This window comes from Macaca mulatta, chromosome 15 (assembly GCF_049350105.2).
Source record: "Macaca mulatta isolate MMU2019108-1 chromosome 15, T2T-MMU8v2.0, whole genome shotgun sequence".
Lineage (NCBI taxonomy): Eukaryota > Metazoa > Chordata > Mammalia > Primates > Cercopithecidae > Macaca > Macaca mulatta.
In genome coordinates, this window is record NC_133420.1 from 11,501,774 (window position 1) to 11,512,378 (window position 10,605).

A 10,605-nucleotide genomic window follows, 5' to 3' on the forward strand; every position below is an offset into this window, starting at 1 on the left:
CCAAACCCCTCCTGATCCACCTGCAGGGCAGGGGCATCCAGCTCCTGTGCTTGCTGCTGCATCACACGTCCCACTCACCTCTCAGTTCTGGCCTGGGGAGTTTGTCCCCACAGAAAATTATATCAAACATTTCATTTGGGAGGTTCTCTCAACCTGTGACCACCATTTGAGTTAGCTGGCAGACTTCTGGGAGGTCCTCTCTGAGGTAGAATCAGAAATGGCTTCCCTCCATCCTGCCAGAAACTGGGAACGTGCTGGAGACTCAAAGCACATCCCAATGCCACTCCTCATATACTCGTCACTCTTCACTGAATCAACTCCAGCCCTGAGTACGATTAAGGCCTTCCCCCATGGCCTAGATTGATAGGTTTCCCAATGGAAGTGTATATCTTACAGTCAGTTTATCCCCCTCTCACACCCTGGAAACTCAAAATTTTCTGCCTAGCTTATGGTGTAAGCTGCATCCTGCTGCTTCTTTCAAATGGTCTGTGGCTTATTTCAATTTTCCTGTTAAGTTCCTGTGTTGCTTCTTGAAAGAAAGTTCAGTGTGAATCTCTACACACCATTTTGTCTTTCCAAGTGCAAGAGGCAGGCTAACAATGCCTTCAATCCACCATCTTGGAAAACAAAAGTAACAGTTTTCTCATTTTTAAAGGTTTTGTTAAGATCTGTTAATGACTCACAAAGAAATAGTATTGGGTATATTTGAAATTAGTATTTATTCATTTATGTTGATAAGTGAAAACACAAGACGGTTATCAAGATGGAAGTACTTAATATGTATACTTCAATATTCTTAGATGCAAATAACTTCACTTTTGATGTATTTTTATTTTACATCAGTTTCATTTCAACTTAGGTTTAAGGGGTTCTTGATAATCTGACATGATAAGTGGTGTTGGAATTGGCATTAAAATCCACCATGCTCTACAGCACTTCATCCTTCTTCGGCAGGCACCAATTTGATCTTCTACTACTTTGCAGACATCTCTTCAGCAAACACCAGACAAATTGAGACAATGACCTTCAGCAGCACCCAAACCACCTCTTACTGCAGGAAAGAAGATCCAGTGAGATAGTCCACAAATGGAATGTAAATCCATAAACACTCTTAAGTAACAGAATAAATTTAGTATGAGCATTTCTATGTGGGAGCTTTTGAAATGGTTGCTGCTCATATGTCAGAGACACATGCAGATTAAGAAAGGTAGTAGTTCCGATCCTGGTTTGGCACAACAGTCACGGTATTTTTGGTGGGGGAAAAGGGATGTGGGAGGGGATGGTACATCTTCATCTTTTCCTCTGGATTTTCTCTCAGAAATGGCTGTTGCTTACTGCAGGGCAAAAATGCCAGTGTCTTCTGCCAGAGAGGGTTACTGAGGGCCATAGTGGTTCCACCTTGTGGCTGATACTGATAGTCCCTTTCTGCTTTTTTCGTTCCTAGCCAAAAAAGATGTTTCTGCTGTCTCAGGTATGCTGATTTCAGGAGCTGTTTTTTCTATATGGCTATTCATTTTTGTTTTTTTTTTGTTTGTTTGTTTGTTTTTTCTTTCACTCTCTCTCTCTCTTTTTTTTTTTTTTTTTTTTTTTTTTTTTTTTTTTTGGCTTCACTGTGTTGCTATAGTTTCTTAAGTGGTCCCTTGAACCTTCCCAGCGCTATTTTGGTTTGTACATAGCTATCTATAAATTTTTTCTTGGGGGAAGTGTAGAGTTAAAGGCTGGTATATCCTGCTTTTGCTCCCCTGAGTGATTTTATTCCCCCAAGCTAATATTTCAGGCTTTCAATTTATTCGTGCTTTCATCTGTTCAAACAAGTGGAAATTACTTTTTCTCTCCACATTTAGATTTGCTCTATCTACTTTAATTGCTAATAGCGTCTTAGTCATAGGATAGATTAGTTAGAAAAAAGTATATTTTTGACATTATAAATGATCCTTTCAATTTGTGTCTAAAAGTGGAAAATATTAGAAAGCTTGACATTTATTATTGTGTCCAGACCAGTATTTCCTCCAGATAACCTTTATTACAACAAAGATAATTTAATGAAGATCTCTCTAATGGTAAAGCCGGTGGCTTTGTGCTATTATAATATCCTTAAAGTGACAGTCTAGTGGAAAGACCAACTAAAGCAAGGGTTAGGAGAAAAACAGTTATTACTTTCATTTTGGTCTCACTCTGCATTAAGAGTTTTCATTGTGTCAAAGATTTATTATTCATTAAGTAGCCTAATGTTCATTTAATAATAAATGGATCCTATTAAATATGATTTTTAAAATTATAATCACATTACTTTTATTCACATTTGTCTACTGATGCCATTCACAGATGAGAATGGTATAATGTTATTTTATTTTTTTCATTTTGCCACATCTTTATTTACTTAGGTTTATGCTGTATCGAACAATGTATGTGTGGGAATAATGGGTGATTCAGGAATGCATGAGGGGGAGGTTTAAGCTCTTTAACTTTGGACAATTAAAATTAGCAATATAATATTGAAATACATGCATAACACTCAAGTGATACTTTCAAAATAGTGTATATTTTCTATGTTTATTTGTAGCTTTTAAACCCAGCTAGAAGTATTCTATTTCTTTTAGGCACCATAAGTCTGAAAGTCTGTAGTGAAAGCTACGAGTAGTAAATGATGCTAATTCATGTGCTCCCACCTGTGGAAGAATTGAATGTCTTAGATGAAAAAAAGATGGTGCAATTGGTGTACCAAGTATCTTAGAATATAATATGGTGGTGGTTTTTCTCTTTCTGTAGCAGAGTAACATATATACTATACCCAAGTCATCAAGTTATTTAAATATGCCTTTAAACAGGGAGAACTGAAAATAATACTGTGAATCCTGGTAAGCATTTAAAAATAATGAGGAGAATATTGGCTTTATAAAGTCAAAATTTATCTGAATACAACCCACATAGCAATTTCATAGCAAAACACTTCCTTCAATCCTATTAAAGTCAGAAGGAAAAGAAGAATGCCCACTGTCAATGCTGTATTAATATAGTTCTAAAAGTTTTGAACAATGAAACATATTGTAAGAAGAGAAGTCAGAGGACATTTGAGCCCATTGTTTTTCCTCTCCTTCTATACCTCCCAACATACCATTGGAATGTTGTAACATTTTGAAGAATCTATAGTAGTGTTGCAAATCATAGAATACTATGAATGCATCTGAATCTGAGATATCCCCAAAAGATACAAAATAGGTGTGACTAGAATGAAAGAAAGATTTAGGCTTTTGGCCATGACTGCAAGTGAGCTGCTCTCAAGTGACTGCTGCTATAGAACATATATATAGTAGAGGATCTCTTTGAAACATTTCTATCCCTGAAAATGGTTAGGCAAGTTCTTAAAATATCTCCTCTTTCAAACACAAAAATAGTCTGTGAACTGGAGCTTGAGCAGTGGGCACTTTGTATTGGATAGCTGATGGAGGGGGTGAGGGTTTCCCAGATCTTCTGGGAAGATCTGCTATGATCAGTAATGCTAATGATGGTACTACTGACTCTTGGGCCATCAGAAGTTCCAGTTTGTTAATGCTGAAACTTCTATATTGAGTTAAAGCATTGAGTCAGCTTCACAGAGGAAGTCTGGATAATAGCATTCTCATTTCAGACCATAAAATGATGTCAGGTTAAGGATGAACAATGAGTTCAGTATTAAAAATGATCAGGTAAGCAAGACACCATGAATAAAAGTTAATGAAATGAATAGCATATCTAAACCCTTTAAAACTAGATGTATTGAAATTGTCAATGTGGAGAAATAATTAAGCAGGTATGTATCAATTGTTTAAAGAAACAATCTACTATTACAAAGATGTAAAAACAATAGTAAAACAATATAGATGATAGAAAAAACGGGCAGGTCTGGCTGGGCGTGGTGGCTCATGCCTGTAATCCCAGCATTTTGGGAGGCCAAGATGGGTGGATCACGAGGTCAGGAGTTCAAGAACAGCATGCCCAAGATGGTGAAATCTTGTCTCTACTAAAAAATATATATATAAAAATTAGCCGAGCATGGTGGCAGGTGCCTGTAGTCCCAGCTACTCAGGAGGCTGAGATAGAAGAATCGCTTGAACCTGGGAGGTGGAGGTTGCAGTGAGCCAAGATCGCACCACTGCACTCCAGCCTGGACAACAGAGCGAGACTCCATCTCCAAAAAAAAATTTTTTAAATAAATGCAAGTTATTAATGATATATTAGACACAGGTAAGAGGATAACTAGTGAAGAAAAAAATGTTTAAATGATATACCCAGAATGTAACATGGAAACACAAGGTCTAACATTTATTTAATTCAAATATGGGGGGAGAGAAGTGTAAAAGGATTCACCATTTCAAGAGATTCTCAAAAAGAAATTAAGAAAAGGTATAAATCCATTGATTCAAAGAATATATTTCTAACAGATGATATAAAAATAAACTCACTTTAGTTAAATTATAAAACATTAAAACCAAACACCAGACCATACAAACATTGAAAAAAAGGATAATTTATAATGAAATAATATTTATCTGATTATTATAGTAAAGTAAAAACTAAAAATGAGTAAACTAGTATCAACAAATGTTGAGAGCAAATAACTGTTAATACAGAATTGGGTACTCAGTAATGCTGTCTTTCCAGATCAAAAATCACAATATGAAATTGACAGATAAAAATGAAAATTGTTCACTACCAAGAGATCTGCAGCAAATAAAATTTCAAAGGCTACATATCAGAAAGAAAGAATTTAACCCAAAAGCTGATATTAGAGTCAACTTGGTATTCCATAAATATCACTAAACTGATGATAATAGTAACACTTTCTGACACGTGGGGATTCTGAAAAGAAGTGAACTTTTACTTTTGTTTAGAATTTAGAAAGTTATAGAAAAATGCTCTTGCTCTGACAAAGAGAATAAGCTGGATAATCTATAGATCATAGATTTCATTTTACAACACAGAACTGAGATCTCAAAAAAAGCTAATTAACTTAAATTCAGAGTGATGAAGCCCTGCTGAAAAAAGAACGGATCCACAGATGCTTTGTGCCTAGCTGAGTTGCAGCAGCAGAAGCAGGAGGAAGCTGCCCTTGGTGGAGATAACAAGGAAACAAGTGAATCTCCAGCAAATGTTGAAAGGCTGAGTGTGGGCTTGTGATAGTTTAGCATCATCAGTAGGGGCCCAAACACACTCACTCTCACTCACTCTCCCTCACTAATGCTTTCTTTCTTTCTTTCTTTCTTTCTTTCTTTCTTTCTTTCTTTCTTTCTTTCTTTCTTTCTTTCTTTCTTTTCTTTCTTTCTCTTTCTTTCTTTCTCCTTCCTTCCTTCCTTCCTTCCTTCCTTCCTTCCTTCCTTCCTTCCTTCCTTCCTTCCTCTCTCCCTCCCTCCCTCCCTTCCTTCCTTTCTCTCTCTCTCTCTCTCTCTCTCTCTCTCTCTCTCTCTCTCTCTCTTTGGAGTCTCACTCTGTCGCCTAGGCTGGAGTGCAATGGCGCGATCTTGTCTCACTGCAACCTCTGCAAATATAATAATAAATGCTGCTGAAATTCAATCCTGTCAGATCTAACTGCCTGCATATAAATTTCCAGGTCCCACAAAGACATCTCATTGAGGTCACATTCTGTTGTATTCTTACTTTGTATCTTGAGGTGCCTTGGTGGGACATGGAAATTTGTATGTAGGCAGTTTGATCTGACAGGATTGAATTTCAGCAGCATCCATTATTATATCCACTCACTAGATCAAAAAACATGGATGGAATCTTATCAACAGGAGCTACTGCTAAATGAGTCTCTTTTCTATTTTTCCCTATTATTGTCCTAGTGAAGCTGTAAATATTAGGTTCTTGAACCCACAGGACTGATTCTAGGATCTTGTCTGGCCAGGGATATAGCCTTCTAATCTGCAGAACCTTGTAGTAATCAGCTACCAACTTACCTGGGGATAAAAGAGTTGAAAAAAGAAGGAGAATAAGAAGAAGCAAATGGAGTATCATGGCTGAAGGGCCAGCATCAATGTGGGTTGAGCCTGGAGTCTCTGGACATCGTGGGTCTGGGCCTTTTTATGATGCTGTCTGAGTCTGTGATTTGTTCTTGGTTAGTAGAGCCTAACGAAAAGAGAATAACTAAATCTCTCACAAGAAACTTCCAGGGACACACAAGTACATAAATGTGGTGATATCTCAATGGATGAGAAAGCAGGTGAATGCTATTTATTTCCAAAAGACTCAGGATGTCTTACTGTCACCTGCTTTCTTTATTATTTTCAACATGCACATGCAATAATCATTGCTCTTACTTTAAGTATAAAGTATTGTTTGCCAGGTAATATAGTAGGAACTGAAGTAAAATTGTTATACAAACACTGTACGTAATTAATGCATACAGTTTGGCAAATTTGCACATAGATATTACTCTTGTTACCACAACCAATATCCAGGTAATAATATATCCATCACCTCCAAATGTTTCCTATGTCCCTTTATTGTTGTTGTTGTTGTTGTTGTCAGAACCCCTAAGATCGACCTTCTTAACAAATTGTTAAATACAAAATACCTCAGTAATAACTATAGGTACTATGTTTTAGAGCCTATCTCTGTAATTGACTCATTTTGCATAGCTTTAACCCTTGAACAATAACTCCTCGTATTTCTCTTTCCCACTCAATAAAATACCAAACTCTTTTAAAGCACATTCTATATAATCCACTTTATGAAGCTTTTTCTAACATTCTTTTGTCTGCTCCCCCTCAGTAAAGGGAACTACTAACATAACAATTACCTATTGTGGATTTTTGTGTCTCTTACATATATTCCTGCATGAACCCATGTAACACTTTATCTCCCATTATCTTAATATGAAGTAAAATAAAACTTGAAATGATTTTAAAAATGAAATCACAGAAGGACTTTGTAAAAGTATGATGTACCATTGCTTATTTGTAAGAATTCAAGTGACATTAGGGGTTTTAAAACATCTTTTGTTTTGATTTGTTCTTTGCTTGTAAACCTTGTGTCTTGCATATTGTGGGCACAGTGTCTTTCCCAGCTATTTGCTTGGGGAAGATCAGTTAGAGTTACAATGAACATCAAAGACTATCTTGTCTAGTGACTTACCTTCCAGATGAGGAAATGAGCTGAGGGAAAGGAAGAAACTTGCCCAAGATCACCCAGTGATCAAGTGAGGAAGGTGATAGGGACAGCACTAACGCTTGGTATTCTGAGCCTCATTCTATTTTCCACTCTTGCCCCTTCTCTGTTTCCTCCTCTCTTCCCTAGCCTTCTAAAGAAAACTTTGCAGTTCTGCTGCAATGTCTACCTAAGGACACCCTGAGGAGACCCCACTTTTCATTAGACTGCTTTTTTAAGCACTGTCCTGCATTTTCTTCTTCAGTCTTGTTGCATCCCATTTTTGGCGATAAGTAATGCTTCTGCTGTGCTGTTCTATCCAATTAGTTTTTTTCTATTTTCATTGAGTGAAAATTAAAACAACAAAAAACATGAGTTTATCTAAATTTGGAAGTTTTAAAACTTGATTAAAATTTCCTGGGGATATGGATGTAAGACATAGATTTTAAAATATTTTTCATTTTCAAAATTAAAAATCAAACCCATATATTTAGCCAGGGTGACTACTCGATAACTACTAATCAGATGGGTCTTCAGTAATGCCACAAGGTTAATACTCTTATAAATCAATTCCCTGGTGTTTTGTGCTACTGAGTTAATACAATTTGATACGGTATCACCTTTAACCAGGCTTTGAGGAGTCACACAAAGGAACAGCACAACAGAACCATAGGGTGGGATGTGTGGGGAAACCGAGATGTAAAACACAGCCTTGACTCTGACATTTACTCCACTGTTGGGAAAAGTACTTCAATTCCCAGGGCCTTAATATTTTCCTGTATAAAACAGGAAAAATAGAGCCATCTTTAACGTTTTGTCAAATCTTGTTGCTGAGTGATTTTATAGTGTCTGCAGCTATCCTCTCTGCTAATCACAACAAGGTTAACTAACTGTTCTTTCATTTAGTTAAAGAAATTTTTGCATTTGTTTACAAATACTTATTCTTCCCTTCACGGAAAAGGAAACATTTTAAAGATAATTTATAAGATGTTCAGATTCTCTTACATATCAACTCTTCACAATGTGGTAGAGTAGCTTAACCCCGTTCCTAAGAGTATATATTCAGATCAGCCTGTATGTAATTAACCCCCAAACCAATGTGGAGTGTGGGATAGATAATATATTTCAAACACATGAAAAGGCACACGTACACACACACGCACGCACGCACACATACACACAGTATTACCAAAGCAGAGGTGCAGATGAAAATATTGGATAGACAGCTCAAAACTCTTAGTACTAAAATAATCCTAATAATAACTTTCCTTCCAAAGTCACCACCAACACTCAGATCTCTTAAAGGTTGGTGCCTTAGGTTTTTGAACTTTGTGTAACTTTTGACTTTCTTATTTGGTTGTATGCTATTGATCTCATAGAAAGGAACTTCTTCTTCATCCTATGCCAGTGCTGTATTGTAGGGGCTTGTGGACGTTTTTCTGCTCTATAGCAATCCAAGTTACTGGTCTCTAGCTTCTTAGGAGCAAGGCCGTCACATGCTTTTGTTCTTTGCTTGCTTCCTTGTAAGGGCCCGACATACAGTGGGTGCTTAACAAATATTTGATCAACTGAACTCATTTTCCACCTCCGTTCTCTCCCACTTCAATCTCTCCCTTTTACTTCTTCCAGATTAGTTTTCCTACAGCAAAATGGGAATTGTCCAAAAACTGCCCTTCATCTTTACAACTTGAAGGATTCATTACCCTAAGCAGTCCTTCAAAATTGACTATCACAGACTAGACAAAAACTCTGGGTTCACCAAGAATAGGCATGTGTGCCATTACATTTTCTGTTGAAAGCTTTGGAAAGTGTCTTTTAGCAAACAACATAAAGCATAGAATTTTACCATTCCTGACTATGTAAAAGGATCATCCACATTCTCACATGTCCATGGCTACTTTCCCACTCCTTCCCCAACCTTGAAATCCTGAATTCAAAAGAAAACATAAGAAGATAGTATGCCTCATGTAAGGCAACAGGTTGCTTAATCTTTCTTGCCTCTACACATTCAAGAGCTCCAGAAAAATTTCTGAGCTACTTAGGATGTCTGATCCTCTTCTTGGGTAAAAGCAGTAAGTCCTACATGTAGTCACCAAAACCACGTCTGTTCAAGGGTTCTTATACCTGTGATTCATGATTGCATGCTAAATGTAGAAGGATATGCTCTGTTGCAGGGCCATGTCTGGTCATTGTTTAAGTTCTACTTTGAAGGACTAGTTGCTGAGAAGGAAGAGGGAATGGTAATGTTAGAAATTGGAATAAAACTTAAGGGGAAAAATCAAGTACAAGGGACCAACAGTACTGAGGGGCAATAGGTTGAAGATTTCTTCGATTACTGTAATATTTTCAAGGAGACCCCCAGGAATCCTTCCTGGCTGACCCCAACATAGCTTTGGCATAGGCCTTATGCCAAATGTCTTAGGCTAACTAACTTTTCCTAAAGAAAATAGAGGAGTTATGGAGACCAATATTTAGTAAAATAATGCCTGATTATCTTGCTTTTGAGGTCTAGTAACTGCTAGTAAACTTGCCTAATTAATTCACATTTAGAGGTAGAGTAACGAGGGTTTCAAGCACTTGAAACACCACTGACTTCATTTCACATGAGAGTTCTTCTGGAGAACTAATGAACTATGAGGCTGCAGGTCTCTTGGCCAATAAGTCTTCTAGAGTTCCTGTGACTCCCTTTTCTGGTCATAGGTGATTTTGCTTTTGCTTTGAGTATTATAGCACCATAAGGTCATAAGGTATCAGACACTCTGCTCTTACCAAGGCTTACACAAAGTTTATCTTGTTATTTGGTAGAGTTTGGCCCATTAAAAAAAAAAAAGAGAGAGAGAACGATAAAGAGGAGGACAGCAATCCTCACTGCTGAAGGAGGAAGAAAGCTTGGCTTTATTTCCAGTAGGCAGAAAAAACTTCCGTCTGTAGCTCTCTAGCACCAGTGGAATGTCTTTGTTTGGATAATAAGTGTCCTTCCATACCTCATTAGGCATATTCGCAGACAGAGATGTACTATGCACATAAAATCACCTTCATGGGATGACTGAAAGTCCATGTTTTATTGGACACTAAGTTCATTAGAAGGATGTGGGTGCATAGTTTTGACCAGAAAACCTTGTTAAATGGGAACATAAGCTACAAATATTTTGGCAAAAGATTAAGGTTTATGAGCAACCAACCATTTATATTAAGTTACAATTAATTAGGCCATGTTGAGAAATAATTTGGTTTAGTTAATGATTAGACATTTTGTTAGTGAACACTTCCCAGACTTTACTAGCCCTGCTAATCCCTGCTTTGCTCCTGGTCTGAACCCCTACAGTGCCTTGTTTATGGTACAGTGCCTACTGCTTGTATGCTAGATTAGTGAATGTCTATTTGCCTCCTCTACTACTGTGTGAGCTTCTTGTTTGCCAGGACAGGGCTATATTCCTCAGAGCTGAGGAGAGAGTTGAATCACGTGGTCATTTATTCTCA

At 37.2% G+C, this 10,605-nt stretch overlaps 1 pseudogene; it reads right to left on the reverse strand.

Moving 5' to 3' along the window:
- Positions 1-845: 845 nt before the first annotated feature.
- LOC144334694 (beta-defensin 109-like) lies at positions 846-5,994 on the reverse strand (annotated as a pseudogene).
- Positions 5,995-10,605: the final 4,611 nt, after the last annotated feature.